The 25,238-nt window shown below is 40.6% G+C and overlaps 1 long non-coding RNA gene across 2 annotated transcripts in view; it reads right to left on the minus strand.

The window, feature by feature from the left end:
- Positions 1-879: 879 nt before the first annotated feature.
- LOC116572308 overlaps positions 880-25,238 on the minus strand; it is a 29,700-nt gene continuing 5,341 nt past the window's right edge. Inside the window, exons 1-3 of one of the 2 annotated variants that reach the window (XR_004278211.1) lie at positions 13,152-13,306; positions 7,684-7,806; positions 880-5,003 (exon numbers count right to left, since the gene is read on the minus strand). This is a non-coding gene — a long non-coding RNA (uncharacterized LOC116572308). Of the gene's footprint in view, positions 5,004-7,683; positions 7,807-13,151; positions 13,307-25,238 lie in introns of those variants that run through there. The other variant, XR_004278210.1, reaches the window with a different exon arrangement.

Below are 25,238 nucleotides of genomic sequence, written 5' to 3' on the forward strand. Positions count from 1 at the left end.
AGTGAGCTATTGCTGTGTAACAAATCACCCCATATCTCAGTGGCTTAAAACAATAAGCATTTTTAATGGCTTATGATTCTGTAGGTCAGTTGGGCAACTCTGTTCTTGGCTGCATTCAATTGTAAGTGTTCAGCTAGCTATATGTAAGGTAAGCTAACTTTGCTAGTCTTAACTGAGTTGTCTCACATTCTTGAAAGTTGGCTGGCTATGGGGTAGTCTAGGATGCCTCTGATAGGGCAACTGGCCTCTTTTCCCCATGGTCTGTCATACTCCAGCAGGAAATCCCAGGCCTGCCTATTCTGAGAGAGGGCATAAGTGTGCAAGACTTCTGCAGACCTAGCCTCAGAAGTGGCACACCACCTTATTACTTTGGTCAAAATCAATCACAGAGCCAACCAAGCTTCCAGTGATGGAAACATGGGTTCCCAATTCTTGATGTAGTCACATTGCAAAGGGTATGGATACAGAAAACTTTAAATGGAGCCATTAATATATTCATCCACTATATCTCATTTTTTCTAAAGATTTTATTTATTTATTTGACAGACAGAGATCACAAGTAGGCAGAGAGGCAGGCAGAGAGAGGGGAGGATGCAGGCTCCCCGCTGAGCAAATAGCCTGATGCAGGGCTCAATCCCAGGACACTGGATCATGACCCGAGCCAAAGGCAGAGGCTTTTTTTTTTTTTTTTAAGATTTTATTTATTTGACAGACAGAGATCACAAGTAGGCAGAGAGGCAGGCAGAGAGAGAGAGAGGAGGAAGCAGGTTCCCTGCTGAGCAGAGAGCCTGATGTGGGGCTCGATCCCAGGACCCTGGGATTACGACCCGAGCCAAAGGCAGAGGCTTTAACCCACTGAGCCACCCACATGCCCCCTATATCTCATTTTTAAAGAAACAATTTTTGAAGAATTCCATAAAGATTTTCTTTTTAATGTGCTCTCCAAAGTTCATTTGGACACTACATCTTCATCAGCCATTCAGACAACACTACCAAATGGCAGCTGTGTGGATGCATGATTATTACCTGGAATTTAGGGAGAGAAGAAGAAAAACAAAAATAGATATTAAAATGATATTTAGAAAATATATAAAGATTTAAAATTTTATCCTCTATGTCCCCTTCCTCAAGCATGTTGGTGATAGAGCATTTCATAAAAGTACACCATTATTGTGCCCAGAACTTTCTTCCAACCAACTGCCCCCAATTCTGCAAGTTTAGATGAAGGTGCTTTTTTCAATCTTACCAGATGGTGTCAACAGAAGCTTTTCAGAAAAGAATCAGTATGCATATCCTTTTCTCAAATGGGCCTTACAAGGTGTATTGACTGAAATATTACAAAGTTATGGCTCCACCAGGAGTAATAACCAGGTCCATATGTGGGTATTCGGTGACAACTGACCCCAACTCTCACCTGACCTGCAGTATTGTAAGACTTTGTTGGTTATAAAACAATTTCAGAAATGTACAAATAATGGGTAACTTCCAATTGATGAAATATGGTTTTAAACATCACTGAATTCACTGTACACAAAAATATTTTTCCAGAATACCACTGTAGGCTTTGATACCTTTGCCCCCAAACAGTTCTGCTAGGCTTGCTGTTTTCAAACTGAAATATCTTCTTTAAAGTTTGTCCATTTTTTGTTTAATTGGAGAATCTAATTAGAATGATCATTTCAGTTGTTTCCAAAGATTATCTTTAGAGATCTGCATGAAATCATCTCTATAGAAACACATATCCCTTTCAGAGATCCTTAAATTACTGGAATGCATGGGGCATGGGGCAAGAAGGACACATGGACATAACATTCAGGGCACTTTTGTTCTTTTATCTTTACCTTTTCAATAAATTAGTGTCTCAAAGTTTAACCTTCGTCTCTAATCCATCTGGGGCTTTCTTTCATAACTCACTCCAGAAGGAACATTAGTGGATGTGAGTTTTCTCCCAGGGATTCTCCCTCCTTCTGTTTTAAATCAAAAAATGCTTTTGCAAATTAGCCAAAGGAGACAGGCTATAAGCTTCCTGTAAGAATCCTTCAGTGTGCCCTCTGGACTTTTTGGCTGTTCTCGAAAGTCGTGCAAGTGAGGATGGACACTGAATCTACATGGATCATGTCAACAGCACGTGTGGGTACAAACACATCCTCCATAAAAACAACAGGCATTACCGAATTACTACGACCGAAAGTACAGAGCATAAATGCTTGCCAACCAGAGGAAAGCAGGTAATTTTTAGGTTTTTATGGTAAAAAGAGTGTTTAGAGACCATGCTAGTACGCACTTGTTATTTTACAGAGGAGGAAACCGAGACTGACTATTTTTTCATTGGAAGTATAATTATTAAGTGTCTACAATGAGGCAGAAACAATTCTAGTCCCAAGATACAACATAACAAGGATCAAGTGACTAACGTGAGGACACGTGGCTGGTCAGCGATAAGCCCCTCATGACAACTCCAGCGCCCTGACTCCTGTCCAGCATTCTTGACTGTACTTTCACCTTTAATTAAATCAGAATATTTGGCAATAGAGAAGAGGAGGGGAAAAAAGCATATTTTGGCTTCCAGTGTCCTGATCAAATATTTGCCCTTCTTCAGTTAATCACTTACCTTTAAGAGAATACCAGAAAATCAGTATCAGAGGGCTAACTAGCAACCTCAGCAACAGGACTGAACTGCCAGATCGGTACCCAGAGACCCTTGCATTAAGCCATGGAGAAAATTTGTGTTTTATGTATTTGTTCCATTTGTTTACACAGCACCGACTCTGGAAATAGTCTGTACAGGGTATAAAGGAGGTCATAAAAGGAGAAAGCTGCAGCCCCAGTCTTCACAAAAATGCCTATCCTCCAAACTAAAAACAGCAGCATAATAACTGGAGGGAAGAAACATTAGAACATCTACCAATTTGTGCTGCCAGAATGGAGTAAGTTCAGTGTGCAGTTGGGTAAAAGGCTTTCTGGAGAAGACCAGTCTTGGGTTGGGTGTTGAAAGAAGCAAAGGAACTACTGAAAAAGATTCAAATCTTCTTTTATTTTTGAAAAGTCTTCTTAATATTTAAATCCAGTTTTCTAATCTCGCATTTTATTTCTTTTCTCTATGGAGCCAACCTGTGCTTACTCAACTCCCCTTGCTTCTCTTTCATATTCACCATTTGCGTTGTTTTTAATTGTGTTCATTCCATTTCTTTGTGCTCACTATTCTGGATACCGACCTCTACATCTCTTAAGGCTGTGGTTGTTCATTTATTGATTAGCTTATCAGTTTGGTTTTTTCAGTCCTGTAAGTGTGCCTGTCTTTCCATGATGGTTTTATTTTTCTCCTCCTTTTCTTTTGTAAGGTGCTCCAGTCCTGATTGTATCTCGTTCTATCCTCATGCTTTATCTTCCAGGGCCTCTGCCACCTCCATATTTTTCTACCTTGGATTTTTATTTGACAAAAGCATTTGTATTTTACCCCCCCAAAAAATTTTGGTGATCTGTTTAGTCATATTTTCCATCTGATTTATGGTACCTTCTGGAACATGTGCTCTTGTTGAGGTATCCTTCTCTGGTAATATCCTGTTTTTGGTTTTCCTGTGCCTTTGATTACTTTCAAAGACAGATTTTCTGCGCTTTTCTGTTTATTGCTCATCTCTGAATGTGAGAGTTCTCCAGATCACCTGCTGCTGGTGGCAGGCTGGAGTTGGCAGGGATTCTCATCATGGCTGGTGGTGGGGTGAAGCGTGTGAGTTCTCATAGCCATTTGTAGCCATGATTTCTCACCAGCAGTCAAGGCAAGCCATGCAGTGCCTTCCACACTGCAGACTTCTCTCCCACTCTCCTCACCAAAAGCTAGCTTCCTGCAAACCTCGGTGATGGTGTTACCTGAAATGGCTTCCTTCTTTTGAGACTAATGTTCAGCAATCTTTAGACAAGCCCAAAGCAGCATTTATTCTAGGGTTGCATATCCCTCACCCCCAGGCAAGATTCCTCTGAGTGTTCTACCAACACCTCATACATGTTGAGGTGTCTGGTCTGGTGGAAATGGATGCTTTTCTGCCCCTGTCAGAGCACCAGGTACTCTCTCCTGTAGTCTTTCTGGTGGTTTTTTCCTGAGTCAGGAGCAGTTTCCTCATGGCCCACACTGATCAATGTTCTGCCTTATCCTCATAGTCCGCCTCTGCTGATGTCCAGGCTGCTCTGCCCGGGCAGCTCTGTCCTCTCTGTGTCCGTCTGCCCTACAAACTCTAGCCACCTAGACTTCCTCAGATTCCCAACCCCATCTCCTCAGTTCAGGGTGTCCACTGGGCTCTGAGTTACCCCTTCCTGCTCCAGAGCCTGAAACTCTCTCAGGGCAGTAAGTGTGGGAAACAGTAGGATTTACGTCATTTGTTTTCCATCTTTCGTGGATCACTGTTGTCTGAGGTCCAGGTTCTTAGAAACCATAGTTTTATAAATTTTTTCCTTTTTTCAGTAGGTTGTTTCAGGTGAAAGAGTACATCTGGTCCCTGTCACTCTATCTGGCCACAGTGAGAAGCCTGGGTTACAGTAATTCATCATTTAGCCCTCGCTTTCTTGGTATGAAAGAGTCATTCCAAAGAGAATCCAGGAAAGCTCCCCCCATTTCTGTGTTCGAAGAGAACTGCTCATTTTGTTCATCTGAGTGCACCACTTAGGATGGAGTCCTGGGCTCTGCCTTAATTGTCTGAGATATTGGCCAATGAATCCTCTCTCAATGTGATCCTGTACTGCTACCTAACCTTCACTGCATGGGCAGCCCATCCTCCAATACTGTGGTTGAGAATAACAGATGTTTCTAGGTGTGTTGTTTTACATTGTCTTTTCATTCTCCTTTATTTTGGAAGGAAGCCATCATGTTGATTCAGCCTTCCCTCCATCTGATGCTGAACTCTAAGCTGATATGCATAGAAGTCCATGGACATGACATGGAGCCTGCGCACTGGGGACTTTAAGGGGGCATTTGCTGATGATTAAGGGTAACGGGAGGAAGTCAATAGTATCTGAGGAAGGACAAGAGAAAGGACAATGGTAAGGACTCAGCAGAGCAAAAGATATAGTTGAATAGACATACCACATATTTGTTCCAATTTGAATAAAAGTCTAAATATATAAACTTAAGTATCTTTAAGTTAAGATGTGCACTCTAAAAATGTTTAAATAACCATCCAAATAATCATGGCAACACTCAAGGCAGGTTGATAAAGAAAGAGGAAAGACATCTAGGAAAACAAAGTACATGAGACTATAAACATGACACACAATATCTGTTTATATTTCTCAAAAGCTCAGTAAGAGAAGCAGCTTTCCTCCTTGCTAACTGACACTCCTTATCTTGGCTTCTATGAAGCATTCACTAATGGAAATAAAAATGAACCAAAACTTAGAAAAATGTGATAGTGTCAACTATACTCAAGGAAAAAATATAATTACTTAGTCATTTTAATTACACATGCAGAGTAAAGCAATTGCTTGCAATTTACTGGTGTATGCCAAAAACAACTTAATATTAATAAATATTTGTGAGAAATCACTTTGTAAATTTTAATTACTTAACAAAAGCAATAAAATAATTTTTAATTAAAAAGTATGTATACCCATAACTAAAATGACCCTTTGTATTCCAATTCAGCAGCTTCTTTTAGAACTGAAGGATAACATTTCTGAGCCCCTAATTATATATAAATCATGAGGGAGAAAAGGGGCTAAATACCATACTGTCTCTTCCAGTGAAAAATTAGGAAAGAAAATTGCTAAGGGGAATAAAGGGGGGTGGTGAAATAGTCATATTTAAGATATTCTCTTCATGTCTTATAAGGAACATTGTCTTTTTTTTTTTCTTTTTTTAAGTCTGGTAAATTGAAAATCCAAAGTACTGAGGACTTCCAAAAGTAATCTATAACCCTGCAGTCCTGAATGCTCCTTCTCTGCTCTTACCACCATGTCAGTCTCCTTTGGGCTAACTAATTACAATTCTTAGTGAATGAATTAATTGGTATTTTCTTATTGGAAATTGCAACCAATTTGTGGAAATGAGTACTGATGATTTTCAAAAGACATAAATGGTTATGTGATTCTTATTAATAAACCCAACCACTGATCAGTTACATTTAGAAAACAACAACTTACAGGGCGGGGGCGCCTGTTAGTATTCTGCCTTTCCCCTCTGTGTCCAGAGGAGATCAGGTGGGATGATCTGGCATTGCCATCCCAGGAAACCTGGACTCTTCAACATTCCTAATAAGGCAAATCACACAATAAAGCAGTTTTCCTTAATCTCATTCAGTTATACAAAATTCTACCCCTTACTGTTGTATGCCAAATCCTCCTCATTGTTAACACAGGAAGCTCATAGAATGGAATTATTCTAGTCCTCTACAGAAGTTTTATAACTAGGTTCTCTACTGAATTTTTTAAGTTTCTGAAATCCTGGGTAAAAGTTTTATTGAATCTTATTCCTTCTTGATAGAGCCCTGCAACAGCGGAAGCTAGGATAGGCTATGAAAGGGAACAAAAAAAGGACATTTTCTAAAGCAGACCTGTTTTCTGCGAGATGATTTACCAAATGACCTCATTGGCCACAGTCCCTCAACTAATTTCAATCTGAATAGGGGAATAAGGTCAGACACCACCAACAATGTATACCAGAGTCATTCCTCTGATAATAGCAAATTAGCCCTGGGAAAGAACACGTATCAGCCTGAAAAATTCATGAAGATTCGAATCTGCTGCCTAATTAGCCACAGTAGTTGATACAGGAGAAAAAAAATAGCCCACAACTAACAATGTCAAATTAGGGGCATTTGCTGGACCTTTCCATTGAATGGTTGAATCGATTGAAATATCCAAATGTCCAGCTAAATGAATGCAATTATATGTACTTGAAAGTTTTTCTGTGATTATGCCAAAACTTGTGAGTATAGGTGACTCATGAAGCATGAATTTAAGTTAAACCCACTGTCAAATGAGATATATATATATCTACCCAACAGGAAATACTGATGTAAATTTCAAATAAATATGAATCAGGAGCAATAGAGTGACACCACACACACACACACACACACACACACACACACACACACAACATATAAACCTGTGCTTAAACACTTCTAGTGAAATCTATAATTATTCATCATAAATGCATTAGTCTCCTTATTCCAAACAAGTTCTACTCCTCTTCAAAATCTTCAACTTACTGATTCCCTAGAGCCCTAATAGGTAGTCAGTGAAGATAATAATAACAGACTTCATAACTACTAAAAATTTGGGAGAACCTGGCGAGAATTGGCACATGACAAACTTCGCCCATTCTTCTGGGTGTGGACATCAAAGAACCGAGGAGAGAAGGGGAATTTCCTGAGAAAAGGAAACTATTTATAAGAGCTAATGGTGCCTTTTAGGAGGGCATTTTATTAACTTTTCTTTACCATGTGGAATGGGACTAGATAAGTAAATGTAAAACAACACACCTAGGTATGATAAGGCTCAGAAGCCCTGGTACAAGTCCAAATGCACCTTTTTGTTGGGATCTAGAGGATTCAGAGGAGTCAAGGGTTGTGGGAAAAGACAGAGAAAATGAAACAAGAAACAGGCTACTTACCTCTTATTCTAGGCGCTAGACTTTATAGAGCAATAAAAGGAATTTTGAAGTTTCTTTCCCTGATACCCAGCACAACTCACCTTGGAAAGAAGGAAAGGTCTGCCCAGGAAGAGATAATATGCATTTGCTTCAGGCAGTCACATCTTATCATCTCTGGGGAAACACCGTCTAATGATGGATGGATGAAGGGAGTGCACCAAAACCTGAAAAAAGAAAATGATATCTCATTATTAAACTTTATAATTGCTAAGGTTTCATACTTTATACTTCATACTGAGTTACAATTGACTGTAATGCACATATACAGGTTATTGAAGGAAATATGTTATGCATCTATATAGATCTAGATATTACATGTATATATTATATTATACACATACATACTTACATGATAATCTATGTGCTAAGTGATTAAAGGAAGGATCCAAGACAAAAAAAATGTCAGTTTATCTGAACTTATGAGCTCAGAAATCGATTTTGCAGATAGGATATACATACAAAGCATACCTAATAATAAAATCCAAGAAAAAGCTCCCAATTAGTGGGATGGATAGTAAATGAAGCAAAAATTGATAATAGAGCAAACAGTTTCATGTGGTTTTTTAAAAATTTATGTATTTATTTGACAGACAGAGATCACAAGTAGGCAGAGAGGCAGGCACAGAGATAGAGGAAGGGAAGCAGGCTCCCCAATGAGCAGAGAGCCCGATACTGGGCTTCATCCCAGGACCCTGGGATCATGACCAGTGCCGAAGGCAGAGGCTTTAACCCACTGAGCCACCCAGGTGCCCCATCGTGTGCTTTTTTTAAGGTCTCTTGGAGGAGATGTTAAAGGACAGTGAGTGTTAGAGTCAATGGAATAGATGGTTATGTGGGAGGGGGAGAATCAGCATGAAAAAAGGTATAGAAGTGGGTATGTGAACACGTCTTTGAGATTGGTGGGTTCCATCTCAGTGGTTGCCTAAGAGGGCAAAACCAATCAGAGGGCTGCCCAACCCTAACCTAGACCTTTCCTGTTCTGGCCTTCCACTGTTCTACTCAGTAACTCACCCAAACATCAGCAGGAAGTAAGATAGGGGTTATGAGCCACACAAACCCAATATTTTGCTCAGGACATATGCTTGCATTTTAGCCTTGACCAATAATCCTGGAGTGGTCAGGGTGTGATTATGTTGGTTTTCTCATATTTCTTTTACCTGTCCTAGGCTGGGTTCTACCCCCTTAAAATCACTTTGTACACTTTTTCACCTGAGCATTAGGCATTACAAAAAGTTCTAATTGCTCCCACAGCATGTCAATGTTGAAGATAGATTTTGAAAAGCATCCTCTATAATAATGTTGATATTTAACACATTTTGCACTGAGACAAAATGTTCCTTTTGGTTGCATTTTAGAAAATCCCAGGTCTCTGGATGTGCCATCTGTTCAAGAAAAGGTGTAATTCCATTGCTTTGGGGTCCTTGGGCCTCCCCCCTGGTTATCTCTTGAAATAGAGCCCATCTGGATACCAGGTCATGCCTGTACTTTCTGTAGATCCAGGAAGAATAGCTTTTAGGAAAAAGCAAAAATCAAAGTGTCTGATCAAGTCATTTGTCTGATGCGATATCCACAAGTTGGTCTTTCTTATTCTACTATAGATATTCTAAACTTACAACTTCAGCTTTTATATTTTTCCATTGTGTACTGTTAACAATTCAAAAGAAAGAACTAAGGAATAAAAACAAATAACTTTGTCAAAACAAATTCAGAGATAATTCTTCTCAACCCTCAGAGCATTAGGAGGGACCTAGAGAGAGTGGTCTTAAATAATTCAAGGAGATTCTCTTTAATTTAAGGTTTTGGTTTTGGTTAAAATCCATGTTTCCCTAGGATGTATTACTCTAAATTGACACAGATCATGTTCACTTTAGAGAGCCAAAAGAACACAGCAGCATTTTATTAAGGAGAAACAGAACTAGAGGTCGAGAGTCGTTGGTTCTGGAATCCTGAAACAGAGAAAGAACCAGAGTATGAGGAATACAGATGAAGAAAGCTAGAACCTTAAAAACAATAATGACTAGAGGACAGCTTGTGCCTTCCTGCATTTCCATAAGTGATATAGGAAGGCTCCGTGATGGCAGAATGCCTGGTATTTGCCTTCCCCCTCCCCTTGTGGGTTGGTAAAAAAAAAAAAAAAAAAAAAAACACCTCATTCTGAAGATTCAAGACTTTGAGATTTCTCTTAGGGCATAAAAATGAGAAGCTCGGCTCCTAGGAAACACAGAACGGGGCTTTGCACTGATTTTTCACTCAGGCAGCATTTGCATGACATTCTCTATTCTTCCTCAAAAGCATAAAAGGAAAACCTGACTGTGAATGGGTCAAAATCTTTTAAACCTTCTTTCCACTGGAGTATGACGCAGCACAGATGCATGCCTTCCTTCCCAGACTATGTCACCTTACTGTTGTATACTCCACCAAGCTGTAATTTGGGGAGACAGGGAGAGCTGGACAGAGAGATACAGAAGGGTGTCAAATGACAGAAATAAAAGAAGAGCTGTGAGCAAGAGACTGGAAAAAAAATATGAAGGTTGGTCTAGAAGTCAAGAAGGAAGGGGAAGGTCATGGTATTAATACCAATTGATTCACTAAAACTATGACTTTTCTGATCTTCTCTGATCTTTTTCTGATCTTCTTGTCAATATTAAAGTACACCAGAGGGAGGCCAGAGGAAAGGCAAGCCATCACCTGTCTTCTTCACCACAATCTGGATGTCTTTCCCAGCTAGCACAGAAGACCCTCCATAGCGTGGCCCAGCCTTGGTCTGCACCTCCTCTTGTCTTTGACTCGTGTCCCAGGCTCCTTGTCATTGCCCATGCCGTGCCCTATTCTGAAGCATACTTCTGTCTCCTTTCCACTTCCCTAAATTCCATCTATCCTTGTATATGTCACAAGCCTCTCCCTTTGTGAAACTCCTACTGCCTCTTCCAATCTAGTGTGAGGTCTTTGTTCTCTGAATAATCAGTGACTTATTCAAACCATGTTTTCAGCACTTGGCGTATCTTATTTGCTCCAAACCTGTTTAGGAACACAGACTATGTGTCACACATTGTTTTAGATGCTATTGACTGTTTTCATGGAGTTGAAGGTTATTTGTATCATGTGTCCCTAAAGTACCTTAAAGGAGGGACTGTTGCATTCATTTATCTTTGGATCTTCTGCACATCTACTGCACTTAGAAGGGACTTAGTAGGGGTGCCTGGGTGACTCAGTAGGTTAAAGCCTTTGCCTTCAGCTCAGGTCATGATCCCAGGATCCTGGGATTGAGCCTTGCATGTATATTACATGTATATATTATATCTCTGCTCAGCGGGGAACCTGCTTCTGCCTATCTCTCTGCCTGCCTTTCTGCCTACTTGTGATCTCTGTCTGTCAAATAAATAAATAAAATCTTAAAAAAAAGTGGGGGAGGGGGACTTAGTAAACTCTGTTGATTCAAATGGAATATAATTTAAGCAGTGATATTTTTTCTTTCCTTGGAAGATTCTGTCCCATAAACCAGTCCTGGATTCTGTTAGTATGAGAAGTTCCCTGCCTCTAACATGGAGAACTTCTTTCTTTGTCAGGAGAACAAATGGGTACAATCGATGCTGAGGATGTTAAGAAGACCTTCCACACTGGTCCATTGCTGTAAAGGTCCATGAGTTTGTTTCTAAGACTTTGTGAATCTTCTAATATATTGTCTTCCCTTGTTTTGTTTTCTGTAGATTCTTTAAGACATCCATAACCCCCTAACATGGAAAGAATATAGCAAAGAGAATTTATTCTTAGTTCTGAGGGGAAAAACTACCAGGTCACAGTATTATCATTTGACCACTCTTAGAAGTTTCTCTGGAGCATTATCTTTCAGAATGAGGGATTTGGGCCTGCCTTGGAACAATTAAAATGCAGTGGTGCGTTGCCAGAGGGAGCCATGAGCTGACTGTGATCTCTGGAAGAGTAGTTCACGCTTCCATCATGTTCATGAGTGAACTGTGTTTGCTTTGGGGGATTGTGCCTGGTAGACCCTCAATGCATAATTTAATAAAAATAAATGAATAAAAGGAGAATTAAGTCCAAATTTGGTAAACAGTGGTGAGCTATCCTAGAACAAGATTATCAACCAGAGTTCAGCAACCATGGCTTTGGCCTCTCTGCACTTCACTAACCTATAGAATTGTCAGCACAAGTGTTGATAGTGGTTGATAACATGCAATGTAGTACCATCTTCACCATGTGTCTATCTCCTCTTTAGAGGTTTTCCATGAAAGAGGAGCCCCCATGGTTCTTGGTACAGAGCTGAGCACATAGAGTTGGGCTTACCTGAACAATAAGAAACTATTTTTGAAAGGATGTATGTGGCCCAGGTACTCTCTGCGGTCCCTCAGACTTTTTTAATATTCTGAAGTGCATCAGCTGTATCTTTCTCATCGCATGTAGCCCCAGATACAAATTGCCATTTCTTCAAGGAAGCCTTTTTTTTTTTTTCAAGGAAGACTTTTTTAGATTGTATTTTCCCACAATTTCAAAAAAATTATTCAAAAAAAGAACTCAGAAAAGACAAAGACTACATACCAAAAAAAAAAGAAAGAAAGAAAGAAAGAAAGAAAGAAAGAAAGAAAGAAAGAAAGAAAGAAAAAGTAGGGGTACCTGGGTGGCTCGTCGTTAAGCTTCTGCCTTCAGCTCAGGTCATGATCCCAGGGTCCTGGGATCGAGACCCATATTGGGCTCTCTGCTCAGAGGGAAGCCTGCTTCTCCCTCTCTGCCCACCCCACCCCCCCGCCGCTTATGTTCCCTCTCTCACTCTCTTTCTCTGTCAAATAAATAAATAAACAAAATCTTTTAAAATAAAAAAATAAAATAAACCATTGTGTGCTGTGGTGCCATGGTAACAGATGTTGGCCTCTTCCTTTATATTTTGTTATAAATGTTACTAATTATCATGGGATAATTAGTATGGTCATCTGTGGTCCTCTCCAAACTCTAAGATTTTCTGGTTTAACAGTGAACCCTGATTCAGACCTAGCCCCAGAATCCTGAATCTGAATCCTCAGAATTTTCTTTGTAGAAAATCATGATTCCTAGTATTTGACTTAGTCTGTTAGTTTGAAAACTCCTTGGGAATTTAAACTTAACATTATCAACATTCTATTTCACATAGATCGTGTTTTCACATTATTTCTTACAAATTTCTGGATTAATGAGTGAATATTTCAATGTGCTTATTTCCTCCAGTTTAATTACTGGGATCTTGATGCTGGGGTAGGAACCTAGTGGGCAACTTGGAATCAGGCAAGAGTGTTTGGAAATGTGAGCCAATATGTTATACTCACTGCTCCAGAGCTGTGGTGCCAGATTTATAGTGATGGCCAATGGATTCTGAGCCCTTTGTGAAAGGAAATGTCTTCCTAGCAGGGAAAATACACAAAAGATGCTTCCTTTGCTTTATGTTTTAAGTAGATTTTTCTTGCAGAGAATCTCTTTTAGAGGAAATTGTTCAAATGCACCTAAACAATGTATGGAAGATTACCTTGGCGATTATAGGTCTCAGCTCTTATAACATGAACTTCTTTTGGAAAGAAAAGTAAGTGATATCCTCCCATCTTCTATTGTTAGCATAAACACTTCACCATAGATTTACAGGAACATCAATTTCCCAGGAAGATGGATGGGACCAAATGGTGGCCCCCTAGAGAAAAAAAAAGACAAGTCTAACTCATTGATCTGGAGTTATCCAAAAGCAAAATACTTAGGAGTTCAGAAAATCTCAGGAAGTTGAGATTAACAAAAAATAACATGAATGACTAGTGAGTTGTGCATCCATTGATGCTAAAAATAGGTCAAATCCCATTAAGAAGGACTATGTATTAATAAAAAATGTCACTGTGGAATGTGGGGAGTAACAGGTGAGTTGTAAGTAAATAAGGTCAGAATTTCTGCCCAGGCTAGGAAAGCTGGAATCTTCCAGAAAGATGTCAATATGGAGTTAGAAAAGCCAGTGGACCAGGCTATTCAGAAGATACATGGTCTCCACCACTCATAAGAGCAATGTAAAATAAGAAAGCAGTATGGGGCTATCCACTCATAATATATAAGAAAGTTCCAAAAACAAGAGTGCAGAAACAATATTCATTTGGCTTTGTAGTATCTTTCTTTTCTTTTTAACTTTATTTTATTTTTTCAGTGTTTCAAGATTCATCGTTTATGCATCACGCCCAGTGCTCCATGCCATATGTGCCCTCCTTAATACCCACCACCAGGCTCACCCAACTCCCCAAACCTTTCCCTTCCAAAGCCCTCTGTTTGTTTCTCAGAGTCCACAGTCTCTCACAGTTTGTCTTCCCCTTCAATTTCCCCCAACTCACTTCTCCTTTCCATCTCCCAGTGTCCTCTGTGTTATTCCTTATGCTCCACAAGTAAGTGAAACCATATGATAATTGACTCTCTCTGCTTGACTTATTTCACTCAACATAATCTCCTCCAGTCCCGTCCATGTTGATATAAAAGTTGGATATTCATCCTTTCTGATGGAGGCATAATATTCTATTGTATATATGGACCATATCTTCTTTATCCATCCATCTGTTGAAGGGCATCTTGGCTCTTTGCACAGTTTGGTGACTGTGACCATTGCTGCCATGAACATTAGGGTACCGATGGCCTTTCTTTTCACTACATCTGTATGTTTGGGTAAATAACCAGTAGTGCAATTGCAGGGTCATAGGGTTGCTCTATTTTTAATTTCTTAAGGAATCTCCACACTGTTTTCCGAAATGGCAGCACCAACTTTCATTCCCACCAACAGTGTAAGAGGGTTCCCCTTTCTCCACATCCTCTCCAACACTTGTTGTCTACTGTCTTACTAATTTTGGCCATTCTAACTGTTGTTAGAATGTGGTTCTGATTTGAATCTCAATGTGGTTTTGATTTGAATCTCTCTGATGGCTGGTATCTCAATGTGGTTTTGATTTGAATCTCAATGTGGTTTTTATTTGAATCTCCTTGATGGCTAATGATGATGAACATTTTTTCATGTGTCTGTTACCATTTGTGTGTCTTCTTTGGAGAAGTGTCTGTTCATGTCTTATGCCCATTTTTTGACATAATTATCTGTTTTTTGAGTGTTGAGTTTGGGGAGCTTTGTCTGTAGTGTCATTTGTGAATATCTTCTCCCATTCCATGGGTTCAGTATTTTCCTTTATAATTATCCCTCAAACAAAAATTTGCTGATTTTTTAAAATAAAATTGATGTTACTAAAATCCTTATAAGAAACTATGCCCCTCACCATGCCTAGCAACTAAGACATTAAATAATTTTTTACTACTTTTTAATTGATTAATTGATATCAGGATGAAGAAAAGTCCAGTTTCATATTCAAATCTTCTATGAATAATTCATTACTATATTATAAACTTGAGTAAATTTTGGCATTCAGGGTTTTCTCTTACGTATAAATTCTAAAACCAAAAAGATTTAAAGGGCACTAGGAAGTCTTAAAATAATTCAAGAAGGTGATATTCATTTAGGTTCTCTTTAACATCTTGAGACTCCAGTAGTTTTAAAGATCTGGAGTCATACTCCTGTTCTCTGCATATCCTATGTGTCACAAAAGTGACACTGCCCTGAAAACTGTCAAAATACTATGAACACTGAAAATATTACCATGATCATTGCCTTAGAAAATAAACACCTAGGTTTTAAAAGAGACATGTCACTCTTCATACATGTTATTTCTCATGGTGGAAGCCTGGCAGATCCCTAAATCCACTTTACCCTAAGGACATGTGCCCCCATGTCTCTGATACAATTAGCCAATACAGCACCCAGCAAAGCCGTGCCATTTATTGGTTCTCACTGGTGTTGCTTTTCTGTAAAGCGGCATGGATATTTGTAGATTTTATCCTCCTTCGAGGTTAAGCAGTTGCATCCCACTGACTGGCCATGACACCTTACTTCACCTTCTTGGCAGAAACTGTATTTTCTTGGAAGACTATCAACTGATATCTTGTAGCTGACCACCCATAGAGCTACAAGAGATGGCTATGGATTAGTATCCACTGATAGTGAGGGCAAAAGTGCACGGTCCCTTTCATGACAAAGGAAGCATGAAGGTTGATGATGAATGAACAATGGATCAACATCTTGGTTGAGTACCTGTCCTATGCCTCATGTGGAGGGTCAGGTTTAGAGAAAAAGACAGAGTCCTTCCTTCAAGAGCTATACAATCTAGTTGAGAAGCTAAACATAAACATAAAAAATAGCACAGAACCTAGATTTTCATCTTCATGGGGATTTGGAGGCACACAAAACAAAGGCTGAAGGGTTCAGGAGGAGTAAGCTAAGTGTGTCAGTGGTAGGGGAAGTTTCACGGAAGGAGCTGAACTTGTGCTCTGCCTTAAGAGGACAGGTAGAAGTTACAAGGGGAAGTGAGGATGCTAATCCCTACCAAGCAGATGTGTTGTGTAAGAAATAGTAAGATAATGAAAGGTCTTGACATCTTGTCAAAGAAGTTTAGACTCAGTGTGGCTGGGAGTAAAGACTCACTAGAGATTTTGAGCTGGAGAATAGCCTGACTATATAAAACAGCTGAAAGTACAAAACGGCGATCAGTCTGGGACTTTTCCTCATGGGTACAGAGAACTGAGGGATTAATTCAGGTATGACAGACTGAATATTTTCCATGGCCTCTGAAGTGTACCCAAGATCTCTGATGCACACTCTTCCACAACCCTGTGTCCAGTACAGGTATATGTCTAGGCCCCAGCCATAGCAAGAGTTCACTCAGGAGCAAGTCACTGACGAGGACAGAAGTTCTGGATTTTTAAAATAATTAATGGGGTTTATGCTTTATCCCCAAATTAGGCATCCCTTGAACTGGTGAAAATTTACAAAAATGCCCCTGTTCAGAATTTGCGATAGTCACTCCAGAAGAAACTAAAGTGTGTGCCTTTGTGAAAGGCAGAGTGATTAAAAACAGACTTCAGAGCCAGAGCATCTAGATTTGCATCCCAACTCTACCACTTATTAGCTGTGTGGCCTTGAATAAATTTCTTAACCTCTCTGGGCCTCTCAGTTCTAAAACAGAAATAATTATAGCACCTATCCTATGGATATGTTTAAGAATTGAATTGGTTAATTTTTGTAAAGTACTTAAAACCTGAGAACTAAGGACAAAATGCTATATAAATATTTGCTAATAATAAATAATAAACAAGTAATGTGGAAAATGCAGAACTTCTCCTAAGGAAAGTAAGGTTTTGAGGTACCATAGGGGTTATTTAACCCACTGAAGAGAGAAAACCATCTTAAAAATTTTAGATCATTGATTATAGCAGTGTATCTCTACATGGGTAGATAGAGGGATTTTTTTGTCCATCGGGGACATTGGCAATACCTGAAAACACTTTTGGTTGTCGTAACTGTGGTGCGAAGGCATGGGGTCTGAGGGAGCTACTGTCATCTAGTGGGCACAGATGAGGGATGCTTCTAAACATTCTATATACATAGTAAAGACTCCCACATCACAAAGAATTATGCTGCCCAAAGTCATCTTAGTATTAAAGCTCAAGAACCTGGACTTTATAACATAGGCACATGTTACTGTCCATGACAAACATATCATGACAAACATGGCAGCAGAGTGTAAGCAAAAGGAAAGTCCCGAATGCATCCCCTCGTGCACTTCTCGTGTCCCTCACATCCCTCTGCTCACCCATTTTATTTTATTTTTTTTTAAGATTTTATTTATTTATTTGACAGAGAGAGATCACAGTAGGAGAGAGGAAGGGAAGAGATCACAGAGAGAGAGGAAGGGAAGCAGGCCCCCTGCTGAGCAGAGAGCCCGATATGGGACTCGATCCCAGGACCCCGAGATCATGACCCAAGCTGAAGGCAGCAGCTTAACCCGCTGAGCCACCCAGGCGCCTCTGCTCACCCATTTTAAAATGATGGTCACTGATGACAGTTTCCTATAGCAGGCTGTGAGTAATGATAAACAAGGAGTAGAAATTTGGGAAGTATTTTTTTTTTCCCAATTTAGTCCATCACTATGTGCTAACATTGTCAATATGTCCGTCTTTATGCCAAAGAGCATGTGTTGTACGAAAGAGTATGAAATCCGCTCCCTCGGAAACATTCTCTCTGGCTGAGAAACCAAGAGCAACACTTAGCAAATTATTAGAGTGCCTCGTACAACTGTGTGTGACTGAGATTGAGAAAACAGCTTGACACCACACGCACTGTGACTAGTCCTGGAAAGGAAAAATTAGCTTCATTTCAAATTTCGTGAAGGCTCCGTGCAGTCCAAGTGGAGCTGGAGATACCACTCGGTTTTGATGGATGCCGGATAGGGCATTCTTTTGGATGCCACTGGATTAGTGAAAGCATGGTGGTGAGAATATTCGTGTGCACGGCACAATAAAGAATTGTCTCTGGAGGGTTATTCCAGGAGCTGAGGGTAAGAAGAAGCTTGGTGAGAATAGGAAATAAATTTGGATAAAGATGGAGCCAGTTAAAGCATTTAGAACCGTCCTTGAAGGTTATAGGGGAAATATATGTCCAGATTCTTCATGCATGAAACAACAAGAAGAAAAATGTATTTTAAAAACACTGGGCTATATCGCTTGAAGGCAGACTTCAGCAAGGAAAATACAAGGATGGATCATGTGTCCTGCCCTTACTGTGAGGTGAGGAGAAGGGCCTTCTGCTCTGGAGACCAATGCATAAAGTACAAGCTGCTAAATCCGTGTGCTTCCTGGGAAAGGTGTTGTTTAACCTAGCAACAGTTTGAAGTTTATAGACATTTGCATGCCGAGATGTGCTACTGCACAGCACCATTTACAAACACTGCCATGAGCCCAGCCTTTAGCTTGGGGTGGGTATCATGTTTACTTAACTATCTGGTTTTTTTTCTTTTCTTTCTTTCTTTCCTTTTTTTTTTTTTTTTGTTACTAAATTATACATGTAAATCAATATGTATCTTGAATTTACATATCAAATGCAAATGGTGCGACTGTCACTTTTTCTCCTGTTCCATATTTGTTCTCTGCAGAATGAATACCATATGCACCTTCAATGAATCACTCTGAGCCTATGCCCTTCTTGCTTTTCAGAAAATCATAATGGATGAAATAGGGAGAGGAGTTCTCCAGAGTATTCCAAAGAGCCACGGACCACACGTGGCCAAGCAGAAATCAAAAATCAGATAGTTCATCTGGGAAGCATGTCCAATATCAGACAATAGGGGGTGATGGTAGTTGCTACAAACTGAGGGATGGATGCCCTACTTAAATATATTAAGCGTAAAGAGAAAATTACATCTGCTTGGAGGGGGCAAACAGACCTAGACCAAAGGGCCGGAGAGCTATGCTTTGGATGTCATCATCCTGTGCCCTATATATGTGCCCACAGTAGAGATGTAGGACTCAGGCTGACATCACTAAGAGGGATCCATTCCCCATGCCCAGTGCCCTCATCAAGGGTAAGTCAAGGTTACCAACATTCATATGTAGTCCTAGGCTCCTAATACAATGACTCTCTTCTCCTTGGCTGACTTACCAGTCTTTCGAGGGTCCGTGGCCCTAGCCGGTCTCTGTGGGCAGGGTCCAGGGCCCTTCTTTCTGTCTGCCAGCCTATCCACATTGACTTACAGATCCATGGCTCATTTGGCCTTCTGATTGCTCAGCTCAGTAGTTACAACCCAAGCTCCGTCCCAAAATCCTCCCTAAGGAATCCTATCCACCTTTAATAAAAAGAATCAAATAAACCTCCAGACATGATTGCTAGGAATATTTTGGAGCAGAAAAGCAAATTAGCTCCCCCTTTGCCCTCTTCTAATTCCACCTCTAAAATTCCACTCAGCTATTTCTGACATCGTCTTTTCTCATGTAAAATAATTTCTACTATTAACTGAATAAAATGGAACAAGATTAATTCTGAGATTTTTAAAAAACTAAATTTGAGTTTGATCCTTTTCACCAGATCTCACTGCATTTTTTTTTTTTTTTTTGCCAGTTCAGTACAGTTTCCCATTAAGAGCTATCAAATTCAATCAAGGTACTCAATTCTTATGGTTCAACTTTTCTGAAATTCAGTGTTCTTCTCTCCTTCTCAATGAACTTTGCTAACTACATGCATAGAGTTGTCATTCAACGTTAGTTACATCGAACTGATGTATTTCAAATCTTTCATATCCAAGACAGGAGCAATAAGACCTTAATCATTTCCAAATGGAAACAAAGTTCTCTGATCTTTGACAGCCGTGCTGTGCCAGCATCGTCGGTTCCCCTGTCGTCCCGTCCAAATGGTGAAAATAACTCTACTACCTTTACTTCTGACCCTTCCCCAACCCTCACCCATCCCAAGAAGGATGTCTTGGGGATCCAATTACATTCAAAGTGCAGTGGCTAGTTTCAAAGACTGAAACATATCATAATTCTCACCACCAGCTTCAAGGATAAGAGTTAATGCTCAGACTACCCTAAAATAACTTAAGCTATGTTTATTTAATTTACTTCCTCCATACCCACATGCACATACATCATTTTTCCTCTTTCTTTCTTTCTTTCTTTTTTTTTTTTTTTTTTTGGAGCTAGGAGAGAAAGCAAACCAATGTACACTGTAATGGAACCACTAATGAGCTGATGTTATCTGTCAGCCTCTTTAAAATGCTGTTCCCTTCCTGTTTTGCATTTGTTGGGTTATAATTTAAATTACGCATGCATCCCCAACTCTTCTCCTCACGCCACCTCTCTAGAGCTTTCTTCTGCCCCTTTCTCTGGGTCATCCAAGAATCATTTCTTGGGGGATTGATAGGGATTCACACTTCTACATGCATGTGTGTGCACATGTACATAATTTAGTGCCCTGTGATTTTAGATTTTAGATTGAAAAAGAATGTGTGTACACACATTCATCCTGTATCACCTTTCTTCAAAATAACTTTTTAAGCTTCTTTAGCATTTTTTGTTTCCTGTGGACTTTATGTTCCTTAAAAGGATAGCTTTTTTTGTTTGCTTGCTTGTTTGTGTATTTAAACAAAATCCTCATTGTCCAGTGAGGGTCCCTGGATGAAGCTTCCTAATTTGGAAAGAAGAAGAATTGATATTTTGTTGGGGGGAAAGAGTAGTTTCTTATGTGTAAGTTTATCATACCTCCAACTTCCCCAACAGAAGCTTGATTTTCACCTGCTAATCTATATAATTATCAGTAGCACTTTTTTTACTTTCAGCATTTTTCTGGCGAGGGCCATAAATTATATGGTCATTGTTATGCCTAGCACTTACGTGCAGCGTAATGACATCTGCTGACGAAATGTATTTGCTAAAAAAAATGGTGTGCACAGGGGCGCCTGGGTGGCTCAGTCGAATGAGTGTCCAACTCTTGATTTCAGTTCAGGTCACCATCTCAAGATTGAGAGACGGAGCCCTGAGTTGGGCTCTGCTCAGCTCGGAGTCTGCTTGAGATCTGTCCCTCTGCCCTTTCTCCCCACTCACACTCTCACTCTCTCTCTCAAATAAAATAAATATATAAATAAATAAAATCTTTACTTTAAAAAATGAAGTGCACAAAGGTGAACAAACATCTCAGAAAGGCAAACATTAGCCCAAACTGTGTAGTAAACCAATAATCTACGCTGAACACCCCAAATCTATCCTTGGCCTGTGCCCATTATCCCCTGTGCACCCAGGATCTTCATGTTAGTCCCTGACTTGTCTACTCCCCCTCTAATTTTGCTATTTGTCACACAACCTACTATAATATAGTGGGAAATTCTCAGGTATAACACCAAACTCAACTAGCATAAGAGACTTCTTCAAATTCCAAGTTCTAGTAAATGACAGAAAAAGGATTTGGACCCAAAACATGACCTCAGGTTTACTGGTTGCACCAGACTATAACCCACTAGAATGCTGGCTTCTGGATTTGAATCTCTCACATCTCTCTCCTCCATTGTCTCAACATAATCAACAGAGGCTCATTAAGTGCCCTGCTTTGTCAGAGCTTTGGATCTCCTCAGTGTGTGTGCAGTTGTTTCCTGATCACCCAGCAGGACTCAGGATGCAGGAAGCGACTCTTTGAATCTGCTCTCCAAGACCCAGCTCACACCTCCTCCTTGCCATTCAGTCCAGCAGAAAGCTCATGCTCTGCTGAACTCCATGCTCTCTCAGTCTGTAGCTCTAATTTGTCAATGAAACACAAGGGCCTAGTGACATCTCTTATCTTTTGTCATTTTTCTTGTATTTATGTGAGTCCCCAGCTGGACTGTAAGCACCTTAAGAGCAGAGACAAGGTCATCCTTTAGTAGTTATCAAAGGACTGGACACAGAGAAGTTGTTGAGTGGATTTTGGCTGATGACCACTGTACACCATGAGAATGAAACCCTCAAGTTGCACACTCTAGTAAACCCATAGAAGCTTTGTGGAAATGGAAACAACACCTAAATCAGCTTCTTACCCACTGGGTAAGTGTGTAAGGCACGCATTAGAGACTCCACGTTATGGAGCTCTTTGGCTATCAGAAGTGGAAAGGGCTTTACAGATTGTCTAACTCAAATGTCTTTTTTTACGGATGAAAACCAGGCTGACAGCTTGTTCAAGGACACACCACAAGTTGGTGGCACAGCTGAATCCTAAAATGCACACTGATGCCCCCTCTTCTGCCAGCTCCCCTGTAAGCCATGCCCAGCCTTCAGGAAAGAGACTTTGAGGCAGAATATCAATTTCCTAGTCAGGGAGTTTTTGATTTGGCCGTGAAATAGAGGCTCATGCTCCCTCAATATCATTTCCTGGCTTTTTTTTTTTTTTCTTGTAATTTTTAGGATTTTTTTTTTTCCCCAAGTCATCTCCAGACCTGTAATCTCCTGAACTGCTTGTCCACAATCACTCTAGCTCTCCACAGGAGGGAATCATCTGTGGAGTGGCTGCCAAAAATCAAGAATATTCTTCACAACAGGCCTCCGCCAGCACAGATCTCCAGACCCCACTCTCACCGCTCTTTGCCTTCTCCTTCGGATTTCTCTGACATCTTTCTCTCCACACTCCAGTGTCATTCAGCCTCGCATTTGTGTGTGCTCAGCTTCCTCCTCCCCGTTCCTGTTAACATCTCCCTCCCTCTCTTTCCCCTGGAAGCAGACATTTGTGCTAAAAGGCACCATACTCTCTCTCTCCGGCTCCAGGCTTTTCACAAAAAATTCCTCCTCCCCAGAGCCCAGCCTTCAGTCTCTGACTCCTCTCCCTGCCCAGGAGCTCCTGGGCTATTTCTCCTAAGACACAAGGCCCTTCATTACTGACCGGGAAGCTCCTCTCCAGGGAATCTATTTCGAATAATCAAACTGATTGGTTTTGTTTGTTTGTTTGTTTGTTTAGTTGCTTTACGTTCCATGGGTACATACTGTATTATTTTTATCTATAATTTAGAGGCATTTCTTAGTTTATGGGGTAAATTTTTATAAAAACTATTTGGACTATTGATCACACAATCCCATATTACAATACCGTACTCAAGATGGAATCAGATTAAATGTTGACTCACAAAGCCTCGGGAATATGGTTTATGTACCACTTTTGTATTCTATACCAGATGCTGCTACAACACAAAAATCCTTACATAAGCTAACACTCCTGACATGGTCAGGTATGAAATTTTAAAGTTAAGAAGAAATTTAAAACAAAATGGCAACTTATTAAAGAGGAAGAGAAAGGAGGTAAAGAGAGAGACAATTTTTGCCAATTAGCCATTCATTCTCACAAAGAGAAAATAGAAACGTAAATTCTTTTTTACAAGGTCCCCATCCTGTCCACACACAGCCCTCAATGTCCTCCCTCAACACTCTGGGGTCTCTGAGCATGCATGTGATTCCCACCCTCTATCCCTTATTGGCTGTGACCCACCTCAGGCCTAGCTCTGCCTTCTGCTTACTCAAGGTGTATTGTTTTAATTCCTTCTCTCTGTTCCCAAAGTAAATTTCTTAATTACCCAGTTCGAAGCTATACATTTTCTGAACACCTCAGTCAAAAGTCCTATCTTCTCTCTTTCACCATCCCGGCAAGGTCCTCAGTGTTCCTTCCTGCCAGACCTCAGGAGCTTCTTAGCAGTAGTGGCCAGCTTGCCGGAAGCATGATAACCAGTACGTGCAGTCTGGCTCAAATAACGCCCTACCCCTCTGTCCATTGGGGTAGGACAAAGCGTCCATTCCTTCGTCCATGGACCATCTATGGGCATGTCCTTTGCACTGCCTTCTTTTAGGAATTAGGAGGTTATACTACAAGAGAAACCCTGCCTTCAAGCAGCTTACAAGTCTAGGCAGTAAGTTGTCTACACAGGGACGGAAATGAAGCATACAAAGGCGAGAAGCGCCCTCTAGGGCGCACGATGGCATAGGCAGTCGGTGGCAGATCCTGGCTAGAAGGAGTGATCTGCATGGGAAGTGACCTGCCAGGACAGGCTGAATGGAGATGGGGCTTCAGGACTGTTGGCTGTCTTAACAGGCGACGTGCTAACTTGCCTAGAAAGTGAGGGAGAGCCTAATGCCATGGCCTGCACTGCAGCCTTCCTCTTTGCACCACCTGGCAGTCTTATAAGTACCGCGCGCTAACCGATTGCGCAGTCTTAAAAAAGCCCCCAAGCGCTAGCAGCCACGTGCGGTGGGAAGGAGGTTTGGGGGTTAATGAGTTTTGTTAGCGTGTTACTTTAATTGCTGCTGTTATTTCTGAGCATACGCCTAGAGGCTTGCAGTGAATGCATTTTATTATTAATATTAAGCATTTTGTACAGTACTTTCTGTTTGCTAAGTGCTTTATAATCATTAATTAGTTATCCCTCCTGACACCCTTTCGAGGTGATCCAGGGCTCATTCATTCCCCTGTTCTGTTGAAAACAGCGGCCCCAACATGTTGAGGTTAAATGACTCGGCCAAGGTCACCAGGCCCATCAGGGAAAGGCTAGGATTAGTATTCCCCTGTCTCCCTTCAGGCCAGGGCTGATGCTGCTGGACCCAGCAGTTTCCCTGGACAGAGCTCATAAATGTTACAATAAATAAATAAATGGAGCCGGAGGCAGGGAAAAAAAAAAAAAAAAAAAGAAGGTTCCAAGGCCTCATGACTAAGGCCTGGGGACACCTCTGTCACAATGGCACAGAATTGGAAATTGCTGAGAGAAGAGCAAAACTGAGCTCAGTCATAACATAACCTTCGCATTCTCACAGCCAGTTTTAACGGGTCCTCCTGGAGATCCTCACTGTCCTTGTTGCTGGCTCCTCTGAGTTTCCTTTGCACATTCGTTTTTAACTCAGAAGGCATTTACTGCCCAAAAGGGCTCCGTGATGTATAATAAGTGGTGATGCCTGGAAGAGCACCGTGTCAATTTAATTTGAACCAATTTGACAAGTCTGATACACTTTCAGGACAGCAGCCCACCGTGCGACAACACAAGACTTCTCTTGTTAGGTCCTTACCCTCGCTATTTCTCCTGCAGGTAATTACCTCAGATCAAGAGACCGATTGTAAACGCGACGTTTTGCTGACAACACAAAGCTGGGGAGAAGCAGGAACTCCAGTTTGAGAGGCAAGGAAAATGCAACACGATGTGCTGCCCTCTCTAAGCTGCTATGCGGCAAA

Source organism: Mustela erminea, chromosome 13 (assembly GCF_009829155.1).
Source record: "Mustela erminea isolate mMusErm1 chromosome 13, mMusErm1.Pri, whole genome shotgun sequence".
NCBI lineage: Eukaryota > Metazoa > Chordata > Mammalia > Carnivora > Mustelidae > Mustela > Mustela erminea.